The following is a 26,070-nucleotide window of genomic DNA, read 5'->3' as shown; positions in this document are numbered from 1 at the left end:
AAGTTTGACTGTGTGAGAGCGCTGCGTGGGGGGAGAGGCTGTGATCACCTTCCTCGTTGGAAAGGGCAAGTTCCCTGTGCTGGGAGCTGTGGGGGATGCTTTTCTTCTCTCTGAAGGCAAAGGGAATCAGGCTCCATGTCTGGAGGTAGGGAACCCGAGGGGAGAGGAAGGAGGAGCTCTCGGAAGAGACGTGTGTACACCCCTGGAGGTAGGAGCATGTGCAAGCGTGGAGACCGCTCTCCACTGTGACTTGGAAATTCGGACGCACTCATCCAGTGAGGATCATCATCAGGTGATTCTGAGCAAGACGTGAGGCCGCCTTCTCTCCCCCGAAGTCCCCTGCAGCTTTTGGAGAGTGTTGAAAGGGTCCTGAATTTTTATGCTTCACAGGAAAGAACCATGGAGACTAATGGGGGAGCGGGGACAAGATATACAGTCCAGCAAATGTAACCCTCATCTCTGAAAATAAGATGAGAGTGTATACCTAGATTGGGGTAATCAGTAATCTGTCTTCATATCTGAGACAGTCATTCATGATATGCACATGACCAAGGTGATGGTCCCCACAGGAAGCCACATATCATGTACACAGAAACCACCATGTACCATCAACAAGAAAGGACCAGAGCTACGTCAGGAATTCATTCCTTCCCCAGGATTTGGCTAGCCACCCCTGCCCCTGTTCCCCTTTCTTCCAAATGAGACCTTGATGGAAGGTGAGGCTGTTCCTCAAGGTGAACCATCCCTCCCCATCTCCAGGCTATGCAGGAAACAGCAGCCCCAACACTGGAGGCTAGGGTAACATTGTTGCACTTAGTCACTCAGTCCCGCCAACTCTTTGTGACCCCACTGACTGTTACCCTCCAGGCTCCTCTGTCCATGGGGATTCTCCAGGCAAGAATACTGGAGTGGGGTTGCCATGGCTTCCTCCAGGGGATCTTCCCAACCCAGGGATCGAATCCAGGTCTCCCTCATTGTAGGCAGCTTCTTTACCATCTGAGCCACCAGGAAAGCCTGAAAATCAAACTGAACTCAGAAATCAAACTGAACAGAAGTTTGTGGATTCTACTTAGTTATAACTCTAGGATTGGGAAAGTTCTTGCAATGTTGCACAGATGAAATTTGTGATTGGAAAAAACAATAAATGTATAATCATAAGATTATTATGATCAGTTCCCAACTATTCTGAGTACTTACAATATATGGACACTGATCTCGAATCTAAGTGTAAAAAGATAAATTCCCCAGGCTCTTATCTCCTGAAATGGCTAATCTATGCAGGCAGATAGTCAATTACAATACAGCTTGATAAGTGTCATGGGCTTCCTAGGTGCTTCAGTGGTAAGGAATCTGCCAGACAGTGCAGAAGATGCAGGCTTGATCCCTAGGTTGGGAAGATCCCCTGGAAAAGGAAATGACAATCCACTCCAGTATTCTTGCCTGGGAAATCCCATGGAGAAAGGAGCCTGGCGGGCTACAGTTCATGGGATCGCAAAGAGGCAGTCGTGACTCAGTGACTGAACACCAACAACGTGTCATGATGTGCCAGGCGTTGTTACTATGGGTAGACATTCCCCAGACAAACAGGGACGATTATCGGAAAGGCTTCCTTCTAGAGGGATGCTTGGTCTGAGGTTTGAGAATAGACTGGCTGTTGTATCACTTTTTAGACAGCATGAAAGAGTGGGGAGGGAGCCAAATAGAAAAGGCAGAGTGATGATAGCACGACTTCTCAGAAAACTGAGAAATCCATTCATTAAATCCAGAGCAGAGTGTGTAAGAAAGAGGGTTGGGAGCTGAGAAGGATGAGGAGATCCTGGTCAGAGAGGAGTCCCCTAAAATGTTAGAACAACTGAAAGACTCTTCAGGGCAGACACCAACCGAGAATGAGCAGAAAGGATGTGTCTCAGTTGCTCAGTCATGTCCGACTCTTTGCTACCCCGTGGACTGTAGCCCACCAGGCTCCCCGTCCATGGAATTCTCCAGGCAAGAATACTGGAGTGAGTAGCCATTCCCTACTCCAGGGGATCTTCCAGGCCCAGAGATCGAACCCGGGTCTCTGGCATTGCAGGCAGATTCTTTTCCATCTAAGCCACCAGGGAAGCCCAGAAAAGGATAATCATGACTAAATAATAAATGCATGCCAGATTCACTCTGGGCCTCAGGGATTCATGGCTTAAATAATGAAAAGACCTCCAGGTGAAAACCCCTGTAAGGATTAGAAAAATAGAGTACATATAAAAATGTTGGACCAGCAGCCATTGTTCAAATGCATTCAATTCTCAACGTGATAAGTGCTAAGTCTGAATTAATTAATTTCCCAGAACCATTTGCTACCAGAAGCAAGTGTCTGATGATATCTAAGTATGACCTAGTGATGCCTGTAAGAAAGGTTAAACCAAGACTGAAACTGCTGGAAGGATTAAAGTCTGAGGTTAGTGACAATAATTCCCATATATGGGATTACCTATAGTTATATTGATCCTGAGACCAGTCCCCTCGGGGAGGCCCAGTTAAAGAATTGTCCCTGTGTTGAGTATTCCCCCCACCCCCAAAAAATAATTTGAAATGGTCTGTATTCTCTTGCTGGTCTCCCCCTTCCAAATATTTTTCTAAATGTTTGGTATCTATTCAGTAAATATTTATGCAGGACTGACAGTTTATTTGGATACTGTGAGTGGGATGAACAGCAATGTACAAGATTGTCCTCATATTCAAGAGCTTAAACATCTACTGATAGAAGCAGAGCCTACATAAATAGATCCGCTGTATTACATCATAGGTAGCATAGCACCAAGGCTGGGATGGAGGAGCTGGGTCATAGGTGCTAAAGACCGTTGCTTAATTCTTCTTTTACAAAGCCACCCTTCCTCTCCCAGCAAAAAGGAGAGGCTTCTTGTTCACAACAACACATCTCAGTGGTCCATAAACCCCAGTGATTTTCCTCTGCCACCATTTGGTTTCAGTTCCTTTAAAAAATATTGTATGCAAGGTGTATTCTTGTGATGTTATAATGAAGTACAAAATGTATCACTGTGTAAGTTTGATCACCCTAATGACTTTGAGATTTTCTGTTCTTTTACCCGCTTGGTCATCTTTTATTCATAACAGACTAGTTGCTATGGTGCTAGGTGATCAATCTTGGCAATGGTTTACTGGTATTAACCAGTGAAGAATGGTTAATAGGAAGCTAATTCTGAAGGACAGATTAATAAAATAGTGCTCCTAAGATCTCTTGGCAATCCCACAGTTAAAGAAAAGATGTAGGTTTTTTGGTCTCTAAATCTGCATTTTTAATTTATGCCATAATCCGTCCTCTGACTTATATGCTACTTTATTGCATTTGAAAGTACTAAAGCACTAAAATAAAAATTTCCTAATTCACCAGCCTGAATGGGCATCAGTGCCAAACCCAGTTACTGCCTGACATTATCTGGGTAAGCGTATTCTGGAGTGGTAATTTCAAGACACAAGACACTAAAGTACTGTAGAACTGCACTGTTTTTTAAATGAAATATTTGATAACTATCAAATAAGACACACTACATCTGTGTGTGCTATGAGGCAGAATGCCTAAGTATAAAATTGTATTTAGAAATTTTAAATATAGCATACTGTCAATAAATACAAAGTTCCGTTCATGAGAAAAATGGAAACAGACCAAAATGAGAGAAAATGCATAAGTGAGTTTGCATTAACATTTCTTACTAAATTTATCTTTTCTCCATCAGAACAGAAAGAGAATGTTTTTGTGCAAACATCTTACTAATTCTAATCATTATTTCCTTTCATTAACATGACCAGATTATTCTTCAAGATTTGCCTTTAAAGCTTGTAAATACTCAATGATCAAAGTGCATATTAACAGACTTGAAAAATCTTAGCAATTGTTGATGTTCCCCAAAATAACATTTTTTAATGCCAAGTAAAAATGCTTTAAAAACCGGATACTGTACATATGGATCAAATATTTGGATAAACTATTCTTTCACTACAAAGTGCAAATGTATCAAGCTGGAAGATACCTTAGAGTCCAAGAAAGATTTAACTCATTTTGCAATAAGTTATCTTGGGACCTCAGAAGCAGAGCCATTACATCAAATAAGGTAGAAACCTTATACTTCCAGATGACCAAAATATTTGGTTTAGAACCTCCAAGAGCATGAAATAAGAGGTAAGGCTAGGAGTTAAGAAATAAGCAAGAAGTCAGAGTGAGACAGGTATAGTGATGGTTAACAGCCTACATAGAGAAAGCAGCTAGATCCCTGGGAGCTGGGATCTGCTTCTTGTGTAATATTTCCAGGTTGATTACACACATCGAGAAACCTGTAGGACAGGGATGCTGTTTTTCAGCTCACAGGGTGAGGAGAGAGTGTGTGTGCTTAGCCACTCCAGCCCTGGGTGGGTACACACTAAGCTGCTTCAGTTGTGTCTGACCCTTTGCAACCTCATGGAGGATAGCCCTCCAGCCTCCTCTGTCCATGGGATTTTACAGGCAAGAATAGTGGAGTGGGTTGCCATTTCCTTCTCCGCCAGCACTAGGTATGTGATGGCTTTTATGTCCACTCGAGAGAAGCATTGTAGTCCCAGCTTTCATGAACCAAGCAGAGGCCATCAGAAATCTGAAGTGTGGGAGACCGTGGGCTTCATGTGTGTCTCCTGGACACCAGCCCACATCTGCTAGTATTCTAGAATGCTGAAAGAGGACAAGAATTTGGCCCCTAAGTTGTATTTTGACTGTATTCTCCTATAGGAGAATCATATACTCATGAGTATATGATATATATATGATATATGAGTATATATATAGCAGGTCATGAGTGCCTTACGGGTATGATAGCATGTATTTTAAGACTTCACTAAGACTGGACATAACACATGCATAACATCTGGCACGGGGTTTGTCCCTGGGCAGCGTGCAGGTGACATTACCATCATTACAGGGGCTGGCTCAGCATCATCTCTGAAAGCACCTCAAGCCCCAGCGGAGGTGGTTTAACAAAGCAGGAACTTACACCGAAGCTAGGTGACCCACCACAAATCGTGCCCATACCCTGATTGTGGTACCAATACTTACAGAGCAGAGCTCTGAAGTTCAAAGTCAAGGTTCAATAACACGGAGACGATTGCCCAGATTATGAATGCAGCCTTGATCACTGGGTTGAAGACGTGAGCGGTAATGATGTGAGGAAGAGATGCGCAGGGAGGTGGATTAGAAAAGAGAGGCGGGGGAGAGGCGGCCAATGATGTAAGGGTGCGCCCTGATCAGGACAGCAGCCAGCCGCCAGCTGCTGGCCAGGGACACCAGGTGGCGTCCGGTACACCTGCAGAGGACATTCGGAGGAAATCAGCAAGATCTCCGTGGTGACAAAAGGGGAAACGCCATCCAACCAGCTCCACAGGGGAAGAGAAAGGCAAAGTGAGCCTGAAAATTGAGTCCTGGTGTGTTCATTCAGTAATTTTGCCAGTGCAAGGGATGCTGGGCTCAGACCACTGCTTGATACCATTCCACCTGTCAGGACCCACTCGCCTAGTGTATATAAGACACATAACCAACAGGAAAAACTCTCCACAATATTCTGTGATAACCTCTATGGAAAAGGAGTCAGAAAAAGAATGAATATACGTGTATATAAAATTGAATCACTTTATTGTACACCTGAAACTAACACAGCATTGTAAACCAGCTACAATCCAATAAAACTTATAGAGAAAAAGAGTAGGTCTCATCCCTAATTCCCTTGTTTATAAGACGAGGCTAATAATCAGCATCTTATGTTTGGTTGTGGGAATTGAATGTGATTATGCATATAAAGAAGCAGCTGTGGCCACTACACATAGCAGGTCCCCTAATTCTAACTTTAAAACCAGTCGATAAATTTCAAAAGTGAAACACATTTTGCGTTCTGTATGCCCCCCTACACACCAAATCTGTATGGCCTAAAATAATCCAATATTTCTGGACAAACTGTGATTTTATTGATGAGAAGAGCTGTAATGAAGAAAATGCTGATCTTCAAACATTAGCCATATTATTGTAAACAGGAAAATATTGGAATAATCTTTAAGCAAATAAGTCAAGAGGCCAAGATTTAAACTGTAATCCTAAAATTCTAACTTATAAAAATAGTTTCTATCATCAGTATTAAATCTTTTGTAACAACACAGTCCCACTAACTTAACATGGTGATTTCATTTTTCTATTTCTTTGTCATTCTTAAATGACATAGACACTTGTTTTTACACAGGGAGAGTAAAATGTCCATGTCTTTTTGTGTTTTACTGATATGATTTAACATTGTGTTTTTTAGAATCACCAACAAACAAGACAATGTCAGAAAGTGATTTAACCCAGAACAACAAATGAACTATTTTAAAATATGAACCAAATAAGAGAGCAAAGAAATACTCCTTTAATTAACATACTACTCAGATTTATAACATGATAGTATTTATTTGTCTTCCTGCCTTTTTTCTTTTTGGTGTACTTTTTCCCATTTTCAGGACAACCTAGATGGAGTCAGCACAAATGTAAGGAAGTAAAATCAGATGGAGGACGTTTCAACTCCAGGAAACAAGGCGTGATACTCTGGTAGACAGGACGTTACCACTGCGATCTTGCAGCCATAAAACGTTCTGAATGCCATCAATAAATCACTCCCTAATAACCTTCCCAAAGAGTGCAGTACATCTGGCTACGTTTAGGGCAAAATCACCATAAAAGAATGTGCATAATCAGAGCTATGTTGGAAAAAATTTGGCGTATACAGCAATAGATGCAGTAAAGGTTCCAATAGTCAACTGTAGACATTAGCAACACTTTAAACTGTATGTATATGGACTTACACGAGTGCCAATGAAATCCACCAGCAGCTGTGAAGTATATTATTTAAAAAAGAAAAAAAAAAAAAGGAAAACAATGACAAAATAACACACTTGAAAGAACTCTTGTGTAATTGAAAGCAAAGTGTGGTTATACCTGATAAATTCTCACCTTTCTATGTTACTTTATATATATGAGCCTCAGCTTCTAAGCTTTAATTGCATATGAAAATGATGCCTGTCTCATATTATAATTAAGAATACTAACTGAAAAAACATTTTAGAAAAATGTTTTAAATTCTATACACATATTTAGTATCGTCTTAAATAATTTCCACAACCGTAGGTTACTTATTTATTTTGTTTATTTCATCGTTAATAGAGCATCTCATTGTAAGAAATACATAAAACATCTGTGTTTAGTATGTCTGTACTTCCTGAAATAGTTACATGGTAAACGACTGATAATGAATGAAAGGGGGTTATTTCAGTACTTCTCTCTATACATTTCGCTGCAGTACTCAATTGTGTAATAATTTCAGCTCTGTAAGAATTAACTCAGAAAGAGAAAGAGTGATGAGCTTCCCTGGTGGTTCAGTGGTAAAGAATCCACTTCCCAGTGCAGGAGATGTGGGTTTGATCCCTGGGTTGGGAAGATCCCCTAGAGAAGGAAACGGCAACCCACTCCAGTATTCTTGCCTGGAAAATCCCATGGACAGAGGAGCCTGGTGGACTGCAGTTCATGGGACTGCAAAGAGTTGGACATGACTTAGCGGCTAAACAACATAATAAGACTTACTGATTCAGAACGTCCCCCATTTGCTTGATCTCAATTTTTGTACCAGGGGTCTATTTTGACTAATTCTTGGTAAAATAAAAGTTAAACAGGTTGAATCCAATGAAATACAGAATTTTTAAAAGGTCATCATTCATTTGTTTTTGTTTGTTAATGAACTGAGTTTTCTAATTCTTTTTCATTGAACCAGAAAAGGTAGAACATGTGAAATTCACTAAACAAATATATCATCAGTGGTAGATCAATTTAAACTGCATCCAGGTGTGTCATTAGAATAGTGTACCATCGAGGAATAGAGATTCATGGAGAAAACTGCAGAATTGGAGATGTTTGGCTGGGAAAGAGGGTTCTCAAGGTTTGGGTAAATATCAGAAAGACCATGGGTTGGGCAACCTGCGCTTGTTTACATGTAACCTGAGAACTCACCTGTGGAAGAATACTTAGATGAAAAATGTTGGAAACAAGAAGTCAAGGATACAGGAAAATAAGCTGGACTCATTTTAAATTGTTTTCATGGGACAGAATGAACTAACGGCCTGGCATGGGATTTCTGTTGCTAAACAGCAGTATATCAAAATACAGGGTCTTATTAGCTGAGTGACTTTGGATGAATTACTCAAGCTCTGACTTTGGTTTCCTTACAGGTGAAACAGTGTGAAATGTGGTATCTGTAAAGTATCTGGTAGGATTAAAAAAGAAATTATATATAAAGTGCTGAGCAAAGAGACTGACACAAAGAAAGCACTCTGTAAAAACTGCCTGTAAAATTAGACCTGAAAATAATACATAGATCCCTTTTAGTATACGTGTTATATGTATTATTTTTAAATAAAATCTTCCCTGGTACCTCAGCTGGTAAAGAATCCACCTGCAATGCAGGGGACTCTGGTTCGATTCCTGGGTTGGGATGATCCTCTGGAGAAGGAAATGACAATACAGTCAAGCATTCTTGCCTGGGAAATCACATGGACAGAGAGAGGAGCCTGGCGGACTACAGTCCACGGGGTAACAAAGATTCAGACATGACTAAACAACAAAGTGTCTCTGAAAACAGACATGACAGTAAGTAGAGCCACATTATTGACTATTGTATTATTGATCATTCTCTAGTTGTTTAAATTATAATAAGAATATTTGCATCTGTAATCATAAAGCATTTTTTTTCTTATAACGTCTTTATCTGGTTTGAGTGTCAAGGTAAAACTGAACTCATGGAATTAGTGTGAAATTATTCCTTCTTCATCAGTTTTCTGCAATAGTTTGGGTAACATTTGTGTTGTTTCTTGCTTAAATGCCAGTGACACCAGATATGTGTCCAAACTATTTTAAGAAGAAATTTTAAACTATATTTTTAACATTTAAATAGATGTAGAACTACTCAGTTAATCTGTTTCTTTTGGAGAAAACTTTGGAAGTTTGTTTCTTTCAAGGAATTAGTCTGTTTTACCTAGGCTGCTAAATTTATTACTATAAAGTTATTTACAATACTTATTATTCCTTTAACATCTATAGAACTTGTATGCTTCCTCTTTTATTCCTGATATTAAGTCTAAGTTTTATATTTTTTTCTTAGAGGACTAGCTAAAATTTGTTAATACTAATAACTTTGCAGAAAAAACAAATTTTGGTTTCATTGTTTTCATCACTTGCTTTTACTTTTTTATTTCACTCATTTTTACACTTGTTCTTTTTATCCCTGCTTGTTTTGGATTTTTAAGTTGGAAGTGGAAGCCACTGATTTGAGTTCCTTAGTATGATAAATTCTTAATTAAACACTATTAACACCCATGACAATTTTTGATACTTTTCCATTTTCTTCTTCAAAGATGTTTTCTGATTTGTTCATTGATCTACACATTATTTAAATATGTGTCTTTGAGTTTCTAGAAATTTGGGAGTTTTCCAAATATCGATCTTTAATTTTCAACTTAATCCTGTTGTGCAATAACCAAATAAGTATGTTAATAAATAAAATTCATATGATCTGAAACTTTTTTATTTATTGAGAATTGTTTTATGATCCAGAATACAGTGTATCTTTGTTCAAACTTGAAAAGATTATGTTTTCTGGGTTGGGTTTAGGTATTCTATAAATGTCTACCAGGTAATTTGATTAATGATGCTGTTCAGATCTTAAATATACTTAATGAATGTCTATTTAGTTCTTCTATCAGGTAACGATACAGGGATGTTGAAATGTCTGACCTTAACTGTGGGCTTGTCTATTTCTTTCTCCTTACTTTTGATGTATATATTTAGAAACTCTGATAATAAGATACATAATCATTTTGTGCCATTATGCCCTCTTGATGTTATCACTTCTTTATCATTCTGAAATTACCATTTTAAATAAGATTGTTGCTCTGCAGTTCACCTTGTCTGATTAATATAATAACTGAAATTTTATTTCATTCAGATTAATGTGAATGTTTTCTTTTATCCTTTTATTTCAACCTATATTTTATGTCAACAGTTATATCTTTTATGGGATTCTTGTCAACAGTATATACTTGATATATATTGTTGTTTTTTAATCCAATCTTATAATCTTTTAATACAATTTAAAAATTTTTCTCCAATCTGAAAATATGCCAACAAATTGGAAAACACAGCAGTGGCCACTGGACTGGAAAAGGTCAGCTTTCATGCCAATCCCAAAGAAAGGCAATGCCAAAGAATGCCCGCACTACCACACAATTGCACTCATCTCTCATGCTAGTAAAGTAATGCTCACAATTCTCCAAGCCAGGCTTCAACAGTACCTGAACCATGAACTTCCAGATGTTCAAGCTGGATTTCAAAATGGCAGAGGAACCAGAGATCAAATTGCGAACATCTGTTGGATCATCAAAAAATCAAGAGAATTCCAGGAAAACATCTACTTCTGCCTTATTGACTATGCCAAAGTCTTTGACTGTGTGGATCACAAAAAACTGTGGAAAATTTTTCAAGAGATTGGAATACAGACCAGCTTACAATGCCTCCTTAGAAATCTGTATGCAGGTCAAGAAGAAACAGTTAGAACTGGACATGGAACAATAGATTGGTTCCAAATCAGGAAAGGAGTACATCAAGGCTATATATTGTCACCCTGCTTATTTAACTTATATGCAGAGTACATCATGAGAAACGCTGGGCTGGATGAAGTACAAGCTGGAATCAAGATTGCTGGGAGAAATATCAATAACCTCAGATGTGCAGATAATACCACCCTTGTGGCAGAAAGTAAAGAAGAACTAAGAGCCTCTTGATGAAAGTGAAAGAGGAGAGTGAAAAAGTTGGCTTAAAATTCAACATTCAGAAAACTAAGATCATGGCATCTGGCCCCATTACTTCATGGCAAATAGATGGGGAAATAGTGACAGACTTTATTTCTTTGGGCTCCAAAATCACTGCAGATGGTAATTGCAGCCATGAAATTAAAAGACACTTGCTCCTTGGAAGAAAATTTATGACCAGCCTAGACAGTTTATTAAAAACCAGAGACATTATTTTGCCAACAAAAGTCCATCTAGTCAAAGCTATGGTTTTTCCAGTAGTCATGAATGGATGTGAGAGTTGGACTATAAAGAAAGCTGAGCACCAAAGAATTGATGCTTTTGAACTGTGGTGTTGGAAGACTTTTAAGAGCCCCTTGGACTGCAAGGAGATCCAACCAGTCCATCCTAAAGGAAATCAGTCCTGAATATTTACTGGAATATTGGAAGGACTGATGCTGAAGCTGAAACTCTAATACGTTGGCCACCTGATGAGAAGGGCTGACTCATTTGAAAAAACCCTGATGCTGGGAAAAATTGATAGCAGGAGGAAAAGGGAACAACAGAGGATGAGATGATTGGATGGCATCACTGACTCAATAGACATGAGTTTGAGTAAACTCTGGGAGTTGGTGATGGACAAGGAAGACTGGCGTGCTGCAGTCCATCGGGTCTCAAAGAGACAGACGCAAGTGAGTGACTGAACTGAACTGAACTGATAATCTTTTCCTTTTAAATGGGCTATTAAGACTATTTCACTCTTTTTCTTCATTCATTTCTCTTCTGAGGTGATTTCAATTATTTATATATTTTGTACCATGTAGTATTTTATTGAAGCTCATTGATACACTGTTTCCAATCTTTTTTTTTTTTTCTTTTTGAATGTGTTCTGTTTGTATGTCTTTGCATTCACTAATCTTTTCATCTGCAGAGTCTAATATGAAATTAATCCATTCAGTGTCTCATCTCAGGCATTTTTTCCTAAGTTTAATTTGTATCTTTTATAAATCTTCCATATTTCTAATATGTTCAATATTTTCTCTACTTCTTTGTGCAAATAAAATATAGTAATCATAACTTTTTTAATTGTCTTCACTCATTTTTTTTCTCTATAATATCTCTGAGTCTGTTTCTATTGGGTTTTTTTTTTTTTTCTCTTCATTACAGGTTGTGTTTTTCCACATAGTTGGATTCTTGATTTGGATTCAATACATTATGACTTTTACTCTATTGTTTGCTTTACAATTTTGTGTTCCAGTAACTACTTCTGAAAGAGTCCCTTGGACACCAAAGAGATCTAACCAGTCCATCCTAAGGGAAATCAGTCCTGAATATTCATTGGAAGGGCTGATGCTGAGGCTGAAACTCCAATATTTTGGCCACCTGATGCAAAGAGCTGACTCATTTGAAAAGACCCTGATGCTGGGAAAGATTGAAGGTGGGAGGAGAAGGGGACAACATAGCATGAGGTGGTTGGATAGCATCACCAACTCAATGGACATGAGTTTGAGTAAACTCCGGGAGTTGGTGAAGGAAAGGGAAGATTGGCATGCGGCAGTCTGAGATTGCAAAGAGTTAGACATGACTGAGCGGCTGAACTGAACTGAACTGAACTACATTTGAGCTTTGTTATAGAGCATAGTTACTTTTAACCATGCAACTCATTTTGGGTCTTTTTTAAAAAGCTTTTCTTATTAGATTATGTTGACTCACTGCAACATTCAATCTGGAGATAATCATTCAATAGTAGTGAGGCAAAATGCTTCTTCATATGCCATCCAGTGTTGTGTGAATGATGAAGACTTCCTGTGTATGCCATCAGTGTTCTATGAATGATGAAGCTTTCCTGTGTATACCATCCAGTGTTGTGTGAACAAAGAAGCTTTCTTGTGTACGCCATCCAGTGTTCTATGAATGATGAAGCTTTCCTGTGTACACAGTCCAGTGTTGTGTGAATGATGGAGCTTTCCTGTGTACACAGTCCAGTGTTCTATGAATGATGAAACTTTCCTGTGTACACAGTCCCGTGTTGTGTGAATGATGGAGCTTTCCTGTGTACACAATCCAGTGTGAATGTGAATGTGTGAATGGTGGAGCTTTCCTGTGTACACAATCCCGTGTTGTGTGAATGATGAAGCTTTCCTGTGTACACAGTCCAGTGTTGTGTGAACGATGGAGCTTTCCAGTCTAGCTGGGGGCAACAGGCACCGTGCTGTCACCACATGTTGTCTCGATAATGCCTCTGGCTGTGTTGCTATTGCCCTTATTGCCTCAGGTTGCCTCCTCACACACCTTCTCTGACCGGGACTTAACTGAAGAAACGCAGGAAACCCTCAGATCTCTAGAACTCTGTGCTCTTCTCTTCTGTGCTCTGCCCATAAACTAACAGTTTGGCTTCCTGTGACTTCTAGCTCTGTCTCTTCATTTCAGAAGGATCAAGATGAGATCATAAGGTCACACCTTCCTGCAGTGATGCCTGAACTCTCTCCGGGGCCAGTTCAGGATCACTGTATGATTCATCAGGCTTGTTTGTCACCTCTCAGAAATCGCTCTCTGGCCTACAATCCAAAGAGTATCCCAAGTGCTTAGTCGTGTCTGACTCCATGTGACCTCACGGACTGTAGCCTGCCAGGCTCCTCCATCCATGGGATTTCCCAGGCAAGAATATTGGAGTGGGTTGCCATTTCCTTCTCCAGGGGATCTCCCCAACCCAGGGATCGAACCTTTCTCTTCTGCATTGGCAGGCAGATTCTTTATTACTGAGCTACCAGGGAAGCCCACATGTGTATATACACATGACATAGACCATGAGTCTCTGAGTCAAGTATGAGCCCACCACCCCCACCAGCGCATACACAAATTCACACACCACGCACATACACAAACACACATGACCACGCTACTGTGGGAAAAGCAGCTGCAAACATCCCTACATTTATGGTTGTTACTTGGGACCTTACACAAATCTAGCCCCACCCCCACCTCTGGGAACAGAATGTATGTCTGCTAATGCCAAGTTTTCATAGCTGAATTCTAAAATTCATTTATGAATGGGTGCCTTGTTCATAGGCTAAGTCATCCACTGCTGGCCCAAAGCAATAAACATAAACTGCCCTTGAGAAAATACTTGTGGACCACAGAACCCAGACGCTAGGCATAACCTCATAAAGCACTGTGTTCTCTTGTTTCATAGCTTCACCCACATACCTTTCTCAGCCAGAATCCACCCGCGGGAGCTGGGAATCTCCACTGGATTCCATGTTCTTGGTGAAGCTATGTCAAAAATGCTTTGACAGTGGGCTCTTCCCTTGGGGCTCATCAAATATTATTGGTAGAGAGTTTGCTGGCTTTAAATATTTCCTTTCCTCGGGTATCTGAGAATACCATGTAATTTGTAAAGATAACTGGGATAATGAATGCACACTGTAGTCAGCTCTTACCAGTAGTAATTGGTGCACCTTTCATCTCCTGTAAGCAGAGTGGTTGGGATTAGGACCAAAAGGCAGCTATCATCTCTCTCGTTTCCTGACTCAGACAAAAGGCAAAAAAAGGTGCCTGTCTGTGCTGATAGGTGTCTGATCAAAGCAGCTGAAAGCTGTCAGAAGCCAGCCAGCCTGAGCAGCCTGGCTGCTTCTTACTGCAGCCCTGCCTTTGATCGGCCAGCCGTCTAACTGCGTTTCTGTTTATGTAAAAAAATAATAAGCAGGGTTGTAACTGAACAGAAGAAAGGGCCATTTTCTATTTTGGTGCTGGTTTTGCAGTCTGATAAAGCTAGGAAATGTGGACCAATTCTATCCAGAGTGTCAGTGTGTTCAACTCATTCAATAAAACAAAATCCACAATCAAAAACCGTCAAATCTTCATGAGATAAATTTGCAGCCAGCAGTAAGCAGGATGCTGGTAGAAAGAAATTATTCCCCTTGGAAGGTTAAAAAAGCCTTGAGTAAAATTTCTATAGTATTGGCATCTGTATTTTGTCATTAGCAGCATCGACTGGCTGGCTATAGGTTTATAAAATGGGAAACTGGTCTTGGATTTAAAAGATTTGGGGTCATATCTCAGGTCATCACTTTCTAGTCATGTGAGCTGATATTCGTTTCTAATCACATATGAGCTCCAGGTTCCTCATCTGGTAAATAATATGTGGGTACTTTCCTGCTTGCCAGTTACTGCCAGCATCAGATGAAAACGCTGGCTTGTGGTTGTTAAAAGCAACAAAGGAAGGCTTTTGGCCAGAGAGCAGACAAACAAGTATTAATATCACTTAACCCCGCTCTTTTCCAGGTTCCACTGCCACTGAGTGGAATCAAGTGTCTTTCATCTCTGTAAAAAAGTTTGGTGAGTAAGTGAATAAATGAATTTGAGCAAGAACTAATGAAATTCTACTTGGAGAACCAGAATAGCATAGAGATACATTTCAGAAAAGCTGTATTTGTATCGTTATTACTATGATAACTAGTGATCTATCTGCACTCAGCCTTACTATCAGACATACATACATAAGCAGGACACACTACCTGGCCCATATACATGTCACTAAATGTCTGTGACTCATTCTGTGTAAATATGTTTCTGAAGTGGTCAGTTAAAGAATATGAAGTATGATCTCAAAGATCAGTACCTTGCACAACACCTAAAGCATATTTAGTATACAATAAATGTTTCTGGAAAGATCCAATCATTTTTCCATAATATTCTGATGTGGGAGGAATCTCTCATACAACTTTTAAATACACTTTATCATAATTCTTTAGATTCATCCCTTGCTGTCACCCTGAAACTCTGCTCATCTTAATGTCACAAGTCCCGGAGCACACCTCGTCTGATAAGTAGTCTGTGTCCAATCCGTGTCTGCAGAGGGAATTCAAATACCTATAAAAGTTACAATCATTAGAGGTTAGAGCTTGTTGCAACATTCTGAACAAATCTTCCACTTTAGAGGCAGATCTTCCACCAGAGCAGGGCTGGGGCTTCAAAGGTTAGCTGCTTCAGAAAATGCTTGCGACCTGATAATTTTCATTTTCACCCTCGATGCATCAACAGCTTCACTCTGGGGTGTTTTGGAATTTCTGAACTCAAGAGGGAGTTTTACGTCAGTTCCACTGTTGTAAACACACACTGCTTTCCCACAAACCCAGCTGTGCAGACCCTCCTGGGACCCCCAGCAGAGCAGAGAGACGAGGACTCTGCCGGGTGGTTTTCAGGGGGCCTTTGTCCCTACCCCTCCCCACATTGTCTCCTTTGTCCACAACAGACAAAAACTCAGCAATATGTCTCTTCAAACTTACTTCTGATATGACAGAGAGGAAAAGAAAGCATTTTAGGAAAGAGCAACATTATCTCCTAAGGTCTGAGATTACAGGACAGTGATTTATTGAATGTGCACGTGTGTCTGCGTGTGTGAAAGCGTTAGTCACTCAGTCGTGTCCAACTCTTGTGGATTCTCCGGGCAAGAATCCTGGGGAGTGAGTAGCTACTCCCTTCTCCAGGGGATCTTCCCAACCCAGAGATCACACCCAGGTCTCTTGCATTGCCGGCGAATTCTTTCCTTTCTGAGCCACCAGGGCGGCCCCGTCTGTACGCGAACACTTTTTAAATGCAGAGACTTCCCTAGTCTCCAGCCACACACCGTGGACTCGCCAACCACTCGCAGTCCCAGGGGCTCTGCTTCTCTGGAGAGACCTGACTAATCCACTCCCCAGTGTTTTTCCCTCTTTGCACTGCTGCTCCCTCACACTTCAGCACGTGAGCGCGCTGTGTTTTTCCTAGGACTTGGTCTTTGGTCCCTAAGAGAAGGGAAGAAACAGAGTTTTCCCCAATCTTCAAGTTATTAGATTTTAAGGTCGGCTTCGAGGAGTGTTGCTTGAAGCTTATTTCCTGACTGCTTGGAAAGAGCAGAAAAGGGTCAGAAAGAATGAACGAAACATCCCAGGAACAGAGGAAGGAAAAAAACCCTTGAGCTTGCGGCTCCAGCAGCTACGTGTCCCCAGGAACATGAGGCAAACACTTAGCCATTTTGTTTAAGTGTATTTGGGTTGGGTTTCGGACGCTGCTAAATGACTGTAAGTACTGTTGAGGGAGTTTTTAAAAGGAGAGATAAACTCTACTCAAAAATTAAGCAAGAAGAAATGGGAGATTTGATGACTAAGGTGGACTTTGATTAAAGGAGAGGGCTGCAAACTAGAAGTGTGTTTAGAAGCTCTTGAGCACCAACTTGAATCATTTCTTAAATTATGTGACCATCAGGAGGCAGAGAGATTGGTGTGCAGAAGTGACATGATCGGACTTGGGTTTTGGAAAGTTTAACTTCGAAGCAATCTAGATAATTATTTAAAGGAGAAAGACTGAAGTCAGGAAGCCAGTAAAAAAGCAATTTAAATGTGAAAGTACTCTGCATTTAAAGTGAAAGAGTGAAATTATAAAAGGAACGCAGCATGGGTGGTCGTGGTGATGGATTGCTCCTTTACAGTGACAGAAGTGGACAGAAGGGGAGGCATCAGAGGTCAGACTGGAGGCTTGAGCCAGAGCAAAGGAAATCCAGACAGGGAGGCTGGGAAGGTGTGTGACCGCCTGCTGGTTCATCCCTCCTCATCCTACAGAGGAAGAAACGTTGAGGAGTCGTGGGAGACGGATACTGACCTTTAGTTAAAAGGTTGCACTTATAATGCCAGCTGGAAAATCCTGTCAAGTCCTGAAGACTAATGGACCTGTGGTTTGTACTCTGAAACTGAGCAGCAAGAAGAAGAACAACAAAACTCCCATACAGTTTCAATCAGATTTGATTATTGAAAATCTGAGTAGTGTTCATATTGAGTAGTGTTCAAAATCACTGGCAACAGATGAATTGATAAAGACCTAATGAAACATAGAGACATTGTGGAGCTCTGTGCAAGAACTCAAGATCTGGGTCCTGATGATGCAACAATAACATTTCAAAAAGAAACATGTCCTCAAGAAAAGAAAAAACAAATAAAATGTGTATGAGCTCCTGAGACACCTAAGTAGAGAAAGATCTGAGTTGGGCAAAAAGGAGAACAAGTTTTCAACCACAAGACCCAACAGAGGGAACAGTGGTACCCAAAACCACAAAGGCAAGATCAGACGCAGTGCATTTGTTTCACACCAACGTATCCTTGGCTTCTCATGAGAAAAAAAAAAAAATAACATCCACAGTTATTTTAACCAAAGGGCAGATGGCACTTGAAGCTGTGTGGCAAGAAATAATTTCCCCAGGAAATGTTGAAGTGATGGGTAAGACGTTCACTGTTTTTGAGGGACATTCTACCAATATAAATAAATTCTTGAAAGGGTACCATGAATTTAGCACTTTTTTAAAGCTCTCAACAAATTTAGCTAAATGATCCTCAACACAGATATGATGCTAGAAAAAAATTGTTTTCATTTCTTGAGGTGAGTCAATCTATGACTTGATGGCTCACATTCCTATTTCCCATAAAGATATAGGGCACACAGATACTTCACAACATATTTCCACTTTCTTTTCTTATCTACTCCTCAAAGCATAATTAAGCTGAATATAGAGAAAATAGCCCACTCTCAGCTTCTTGTTGGAAAACAAAGATAAGGCTGGTGAAGTTGTTACAGTTTTCAAGGTAATAATTACCTGTACTTAAACTGATAAACAATGTCTCCCTGTACTAAATAATACTCATTACACAAAAAGATTTATTCAGCTCTTAAAATACACTTGACCACAACCTCTTACCCTACCCTACCAACCTTCACGGCCACAAAACCAGACATCTAGAAGAGATGTATTGACCTATTTTTTTGGCTTTTAGTATCTAAACTTCCAAGAAAAAGAAATGTATTTCAACTAGTAGAGAAAGTTGGGATATGGTTTCAGTGAATTCAGAACACAAACTTGTATATTGAGACGAAACTCTAGAATGACAAAATATCTTATTCAACCTTTTCACAGTAATTCATTAAAATTATGTGATAGAGTGGAAAGTGCTCTAAGCTTAGAGCCAGACTGGAACTCAAATCTGAGACCTACCATCTGCTTTTCTTTGTGCATGACTGTGACTCTGTGACTTACATTTGCTGAGCCACTGTTTTCTCATCTATTACATACAGTTAATGACATTTTTAATATGGACTCAATAGAGTAGATAGTCCATAAAAGGTTGCTAGTGTACAGAGAAAATGGAATTCAACCTTCTCAAAGTAGCTACATAATTATTGTGATTCCAAAATGAACTGAAAGGTGTTTGCAATGGATGCAGTGGTCTCTGAAAACCATTCACAATGAATGCTAATACATTCAGCAGACAGGCAAATTGCTCTGCAAAAAAAAAAAGTGAGTACACCACTGAGATACTTATGCATTTTTAATATTTGTGTAGTTGAGGTTATGCGTGAAGTGATGGGTGGCCCAGCCATCACCCCATATTCATTCAGCAAACTTAGTTATGGAATCGTCTCTATGTTCTGGATCTTGTCCTAGGCACTGGGGATGTAGCAGTGCCCAGTGCAGGAAAGGACCACCGCCCAGAGATGGTCTATATTATCAGGGGAAACATAACAAGTAAGGGGCGTATAAATATACAAATAGGGATTTTTCCTCCTAATTGAAAAGTACACATTTCATTTCCTTGTTGTAGTAGTATTTGAAGACTGAGTGTTTCAGAAGTTCTTGAGATACATATTTATTGAACCTTGAGCCCTCACCCTTCTCCCATCTCTTTGAGCTTCTGAATTCAAAGCATAATTATACCCAGTTAAGATCCACATACCTAGGCACAAACTCAGTATCTGGTGTATAGTATATAATACACAGATTTACTAAAACCCCATTTTTAAATTTTCATTATTAGGAGTAACAGTATTAATGATACATCTTTATGGTGCCATGGCATAAGTTCCCTATTTATATCTGTTTCTAATCCTCACAGATATCCAGCAAAATAAATACTGGTTTTAAAGTTTAACATGGGAGAAAATTAAGGAAATGGAAGTCAAGCGCCAGGAATAGGTCACCAGCCTCTTCGAGCAGCAGAGCTGGGTTTGCAGCTTCCATTGACCTCCTTTCTGAGCCATGCCCTCTCCACTGGGCAGTGCCACAGCCCCGCACCCTGCCCTGCTCCGGGCATCTGCAAGTCTGCCTCTAGGCTTGCTCCCTGCTCTTCTCCAGACTGACTTCCCCTCCCGGAGGTGAGTGGTTGGGTCCCTTGTCTTTTGGTGTCTGGTTGTGTTTGACCACTGGAGAGGAGATGGGATGAATCCTTAGTAATGTCTCCACCACAGCCCTCCCTCCGCAGGGTCTGGTGGGCTGGCTTCCCTGGTCCTGAAGCGCCTGCCTCTGCCAGTGGCCTCCCCTGCAGGACTCTCTCTCTCTCCTTTCCTCTCTCTGTCTCTCTCTCTCTGGGAGCTGCTGCCACTCTCTCCCCTTCCCCCTGGCCTCTAGGGTATAGAGTCTAGGCTCTAGGATTGTAAGGAGTTATTAGCCCCCAGGACCTGCAGCAGCCCTGTGGCTCCATACTCATCCAACCTTTGTCAATAGTTTGTGTGTGTGTGTGTGTGTGTGTGTGTGTGTGTGTGTGTTTGTGCGTGTGCACTCAGTTGTGTCCGACTCTCTGTAACCCCATGGCCTGTAGCCTGCCAGTCTCCTCTGTCCATGGGATTCTCCTGCCATTTCCTTCCCCAGGGGATCTTCCTGACTCAGGCCTCAAACCCTTTTCTCCTATGTCTCTTGCACTGGTAGGCAAATTCTTTAACAATGCACCGTCTGGGAAGCCTGCAACTAGTTTAAGTTTTGCCTAATTACTCAATTTCATGGTGTTATCAGTTTTTACTAAGATGTGCCTCTTATGGGAAAGATCCAAATCATACAAAATTGGCATAAGATGAAATTTTTCTGAAACTTTCTTAGACTCAGTAAACTTCTACTGCTTTTCACCTGCCCCCAAGTCCCAGGGCAACAAATTCTACCTTGATGGACCTACTGCTTCTTTTTTCTATCAGCCATTCTTTTCTTCTTTTTTTGTCCCTACCATAATCTCTACCTATTTATCTACACAGAGGTGAAGATATACACAACACACACCATATATAGATTGAGAGGTAGATGATGATAAAGAAACAGAGAGAGAGATAGAAATTGATATACACACACAGAGAATTCTTGTGTTTAAAAAAATCTCAGCATTCAATTCATTCATTATCTCTAGAGGCAAGTGCAATCAATTTAATTGTTTGGGTAATTATTTCAGAATTATTTTGTGTGATATAACATTAATTCTTCTTGAAAAGTATTTTTTAAGATAACCTATAAAAAGAAATACAGATTACACTAAGAAGAAAGAATTACCAAGTTGTTGTCTCGGTTGCCAAATTTCTACCAGTGTCGTCACAACCAATAAATCCTCATCTGTTATCAGGAAAACACCTTAGTTCTTAAGCTACTTATCATGACAATTTATTTTATTGTGAGGAATGGGCTTCCCAAGTGGCACAGTGGTAAAGAATCTTCTTGCCAATGCAGGAGATGTGGGCTCGATTACTGGGTTGAGGAAGAAATGGCAACTCACTCCTGTATTCTTGCCTGGAGAATCCCGTGGACAGAGGAGCCTGGTGATCTACTATTCAAGGGGCCACAAAGAGTTAGGCTCAACTGAGCACTCTAGCACACACAGATGAAGTCACAAACACTCAGAGAGTTTACGGGACTTACTTGAGAATGCAGTCAGGGAATTCTAGAATTGGAGCAAGGACCCGACCAGGGTCTGATTTTCCAGCCCACTGTCTTCACATTTCACAATGTTCGGTGGCATCTGCACAAAGAATTACTGATTTTCTAGGAATATAATCCCACTCATTTGTTTCAATATGCTGTCATAATGTCCAAGTGACTGCTATTAACATGTCAGTAGAAACTGTCTTTCCTTTCATTGTATTTACTCTCCCAGAAAACCAGAGGAAGTGTACTCTTCAACAAGGAGGTGGTGACTTGACAGTAAGACAACCATGATTTCTGGAGGGGAAGGAACCATCCAAATCTTTGTTGGTTCATTTTAAATGAGGCAGTTCAAGACACACACACACAGTGACTCCACCCTTGGCCAGAAATCTTGTCTTAAGCAGAGGCTGGATAAAGTGGAATAAAGGAAATATGCACATTCATTTCCAAGGTTTGGGTTTTGGCATCAATAAGGGAGAAAAGTCAAAGTCTGTGTAGGTAATCATAGCTTCCCCACTCAGCCAGGATTCTCTTCTAAAACACCGGTCTCTTTAAACTCTTCCTTCACTCTCACCTGTAAAGAAATGGTAAACATTCATCAGTACAGTGGTTTTTTACATTTATTTAATTAACATTTGTGAAGAATGTTATGATCCCCAAGTAGTATACACTAGAACTGGAAGTTATCATCAAGATTAATAAGCAAGTAAAGGTTCTAGCTAAAAGCCAAGGTTTAGGAACTAACTCCCTTACCTGAATATATTGGTTTTGATCGTATTTGTGTTCATAGAGTCATATGAACATAAAAGAATATAGTACACGAAGGGAAATTTGTTCTTATACTCTATTCATTCTTTCACAGATTATGCAACATAAATTCCTTTCATTACCGAAACCAGAAGCTATGGTCTCCAGACAGCTGAACACTTCTAGGGGTGTCCGATCCACAAGTCAGAGAAGGTGGAGTTAAATGACTCTCTATTTTTGATCAAAAAACAGCAATGTCATGCAGGAAAGAAATTCATAAGTGTAGCCTTATTAGTACAAGTTCTTCTAGAATTTCTTCTCTCTGCCACAAGCCTTGTCTCCACATAATAAGTCATCTGCTTTGGAAATTTATTAGTCTCTTCTATGCCTAGGATTTGGGCTTCCCAGGTGACTCAGTAGGTAAGGAAAGTGGAAGTGAAAGTTGCTCAGTCATGTCTGACTCTTTGTGACCCCATGGACTATACAGTCCATGGAATTCTCCAGGCCAGAATACTGGAGTGGGTAGCCTATCCATTCTCCGGAGGGTCTTCCTGACCCAGGAATCAAACCGGACTCTCCTGCATTGCAGGAGGATTCTTTATTAACTAAGATATCAGGGAAGCCAGTAGGATGTGGGTTCCATCCCTGGGTCTGGAAGACCCCCTGAAGAATGATGTGTCTGGAGAGTTCTGTGGACAGAGAAGCCTGGGGGTCACAGTCCATGGGGTCACAGAGTCAGGCATGACTGAGCAACTCAGTGCAAACACACAGGATTTTGCTTGCTTATAGCTCTTAAATCATGGGTCATGAGTAAGAAATATATATATATATATGTATATATATATATGCAATTTTACTGAAGAGAATAATACATATTTAAGAGGATAGCAATAATGACCAAATATTAAAAATATGTGTATAAACTATTTTGAAATGAGATATTGGACAAGTATAATTTTACTATTGTCATCAATCAGCATTTAGATTTTGTAAATCTGCACCCACCCAAAAATGTTTTTATGTGTGTGTGTGCATGCAGACTTCAGTTTATTTTGTCATATTAACTAAAACAAAAGTATTTCACAGAATTTTTGTAACCTAAATGTCCATCTAAGCCTATTTCTATTGAAACATTTCTATTGAAATTCAATAGAAATTCAATATCTATTCAATATGTCTATTGAAAAGCAGCATTCCAAGACATGGCATAACTTACTTCATCTCAGTCAGTCCATTCTGACTACCAATTTTTTATTTTCTTTTTACTTAATAAAAATGAAATTTGATATAAAGCATTTTAGCAAAGGAATTCTTTTTATCTGAGAAATATTTTTATCTCAGTATTTTTCTCATATAAATACAAGACCTCTCATCATTGATAGTGTTAAAATCTATTTCAACACAAATAAAGCACTGTCTTCACCTTAACTTGAATTTCCCAGTAAAATTGTATTTTCTACTTTGATTCCATTTAATGCACAGAGTTTATTCCATAGCAGTGCCTGGACAGCAAAGTGACCCCATTTAGCTTTGCTTTTCAGGCTGAGAAAATCTATAGCATATCAATTTCTTCTCCTTGAGAGGTTTCATTAGTATTCAACGTCTTCATCTTCCTTTTTAAATAAAATCAGGCGCTCATCTTTTGTTTCGTATGCTTGCATTCCGAGCGTAAGGACACTGGTTTTATTTAATAGATACACATGACATCTAGAGAAGAATGACGATGGAACTATACAGCAACCCAGGGAAGGGGACACTGGGGACCCAGGTATTAACCTCAGAGCTGGACTTTAATTCACAAAATCACTCTCCCATTCATTTAATTATATGGTTAGTCATACACTCACTCAATAATCCCTTGGCAGTAGTGCAAAGCCTCTGAGCTCTATACGAAATGTTCTGATGTAGTCAATGCATTCCATTAGGAATCCTCCCAAAAATGACAGAAGAAGGGTCATAATTGAGAGAAAAGCCACAGGGAGAGGAATGAACTCAAGGAAGTCATCATGTTTTCAGCATGAATGCATCAGTGACCCTGGTTTACTAAGAGTCTATACGTGGCCCATTGTCAGGTGTGACATGTGTTCTTCAGGTTTGTATTTCAAAGTAAAATCATGGTCATTGGATTATCAGGCTAACTGTGGACATCTATGGCAGCCAAGCTACACACCAGAGTGTTGCTTTTGACCCAAGTGGTGTGGTCACCTCACTCAGTTTTTTCTTAAACCATCAAAAAGAAAATGTGTTTTTCAGTGTTTCGCACTAGGGGAGAAGCTTTATCTGAGAACAAGGCTTTATTTTAGGCTTTTTGTTTTGTTTTGTTTTGTTTTGTTTTTTGCCTTGGGATCCACACCAGATTCTATATCTTCCCCTCACTCCTCTCACCCTCCTTCTGAAGAAATGGAAAAATATGTAAATTTGGCTGAAACTGACTGTCTCCTCCTCTGTGACCACCCATACTTGCTCTCAAGTATTTACAATATGAGCATTTACATCTTACTCTGAACATGTTTTTTCTTTCAGAATTTGCCCTATAAAATTCATTGTGTTTTTTTCTTAAAAGAGGTTTTCGGCCCCTGAGAAGGATCTCGGAAAAAAAGCGAGGCACTGGACTATGGTGAAAGAACTTCAGGGCCTTTGGGGACCTTTTCAGGACTCAGTCCCACCACGTGGAGGCTGTCCCATCAAGGGCACGCGTGAAGCCAGCTCTCTCCTGCAACTATTCTGGGCTCTTGGAAAGAGTCACTTACAAAAACTATAGTGTGTCGGTCATTTTTGCTTTTATTTTAAATCCCAAGTTAATTTAAGCCTAAAATCTCTCCAGACTAATGGAATTTTTTTTTTTTTCTAAACCATTCCCATTATGTGACCATTACATTGAAAGCCCTATTAAGGCACTCACATACGGCTAAGTCTACTGGTGAGAGTTTCTGAATGCTCTCCATGAAAAGTCCTTTTAGACACTAAATTATGACAGTTTTCAGAAAGAAGAAAAAACATGATATTTTGTGAGCTCAGGTGTATTCACACACACCAGAAAATTGAAATCCAATTCAGAAGGCAATATTGGAAACAATTTGAGCCTGGATCCAATCTGGCCAGGGCTGAAATAGCACAAGAAATGACTTTGAAGATGATTCTGCCATTTTTTTTTTCAGTTCATTCTGTACGACTGGAGCCATCAATATGGAATGAACTGGAAAACCTACATTAAATTCCTGCTTATGTCGTTTCAGCCAGAGCAGAGGCTGCAAGTTACTTCCAGTGGTGCTACTGAAGTAAAATGTTACACAATTTTTTAACATTAAATAAGAAGTAAAATAGAAAATGAGCTTTACTTTTAAAAATACTATTACGAAAAACTCACAAGAGTAATCACTTTTAAACAATAAATAGGAATCCCTAACTTCAATGCAGCACATGTTTTAGACATTCTCTTATACTGTTACAATCTCTAATTTGATTATACAAGACTATGAAATTTTATGCAATAAGTTCATTCTTAAAATGGCATTATTCTCATTGTTTTGAGTATTGATTTTTCACAAAATAGGATTGTGTTATCACTGCTATGTCTAAAACGGGTAATCAGCAAGGATCTTTTGTATAGCACATGGAACTCTGCTCAACGTTATATGCCAGCCTGAATGGAATGTGGGTTTACGGGAGAATGGATACATGTCAGTGTATGGCTGAGTCCCTTCGATGCTCACCTGAAACTACCACAACATTGTTGAACAGCTTTA

Source organism: Dama dama, chromosome 11, assembly GCF_033118175.1.
Source record: "Dama dama isolate Ldn47 chromosome 11, ASM3311817v1, whole genome shotgun sequence".
NCBI lineage: Eukaryota > Metazoa > Chordata > Mammalia > Artiodactyla > Cervidae > Dama > Dama dama.
Note: the sequence above shows the minus strand (reverse complement) of the source record.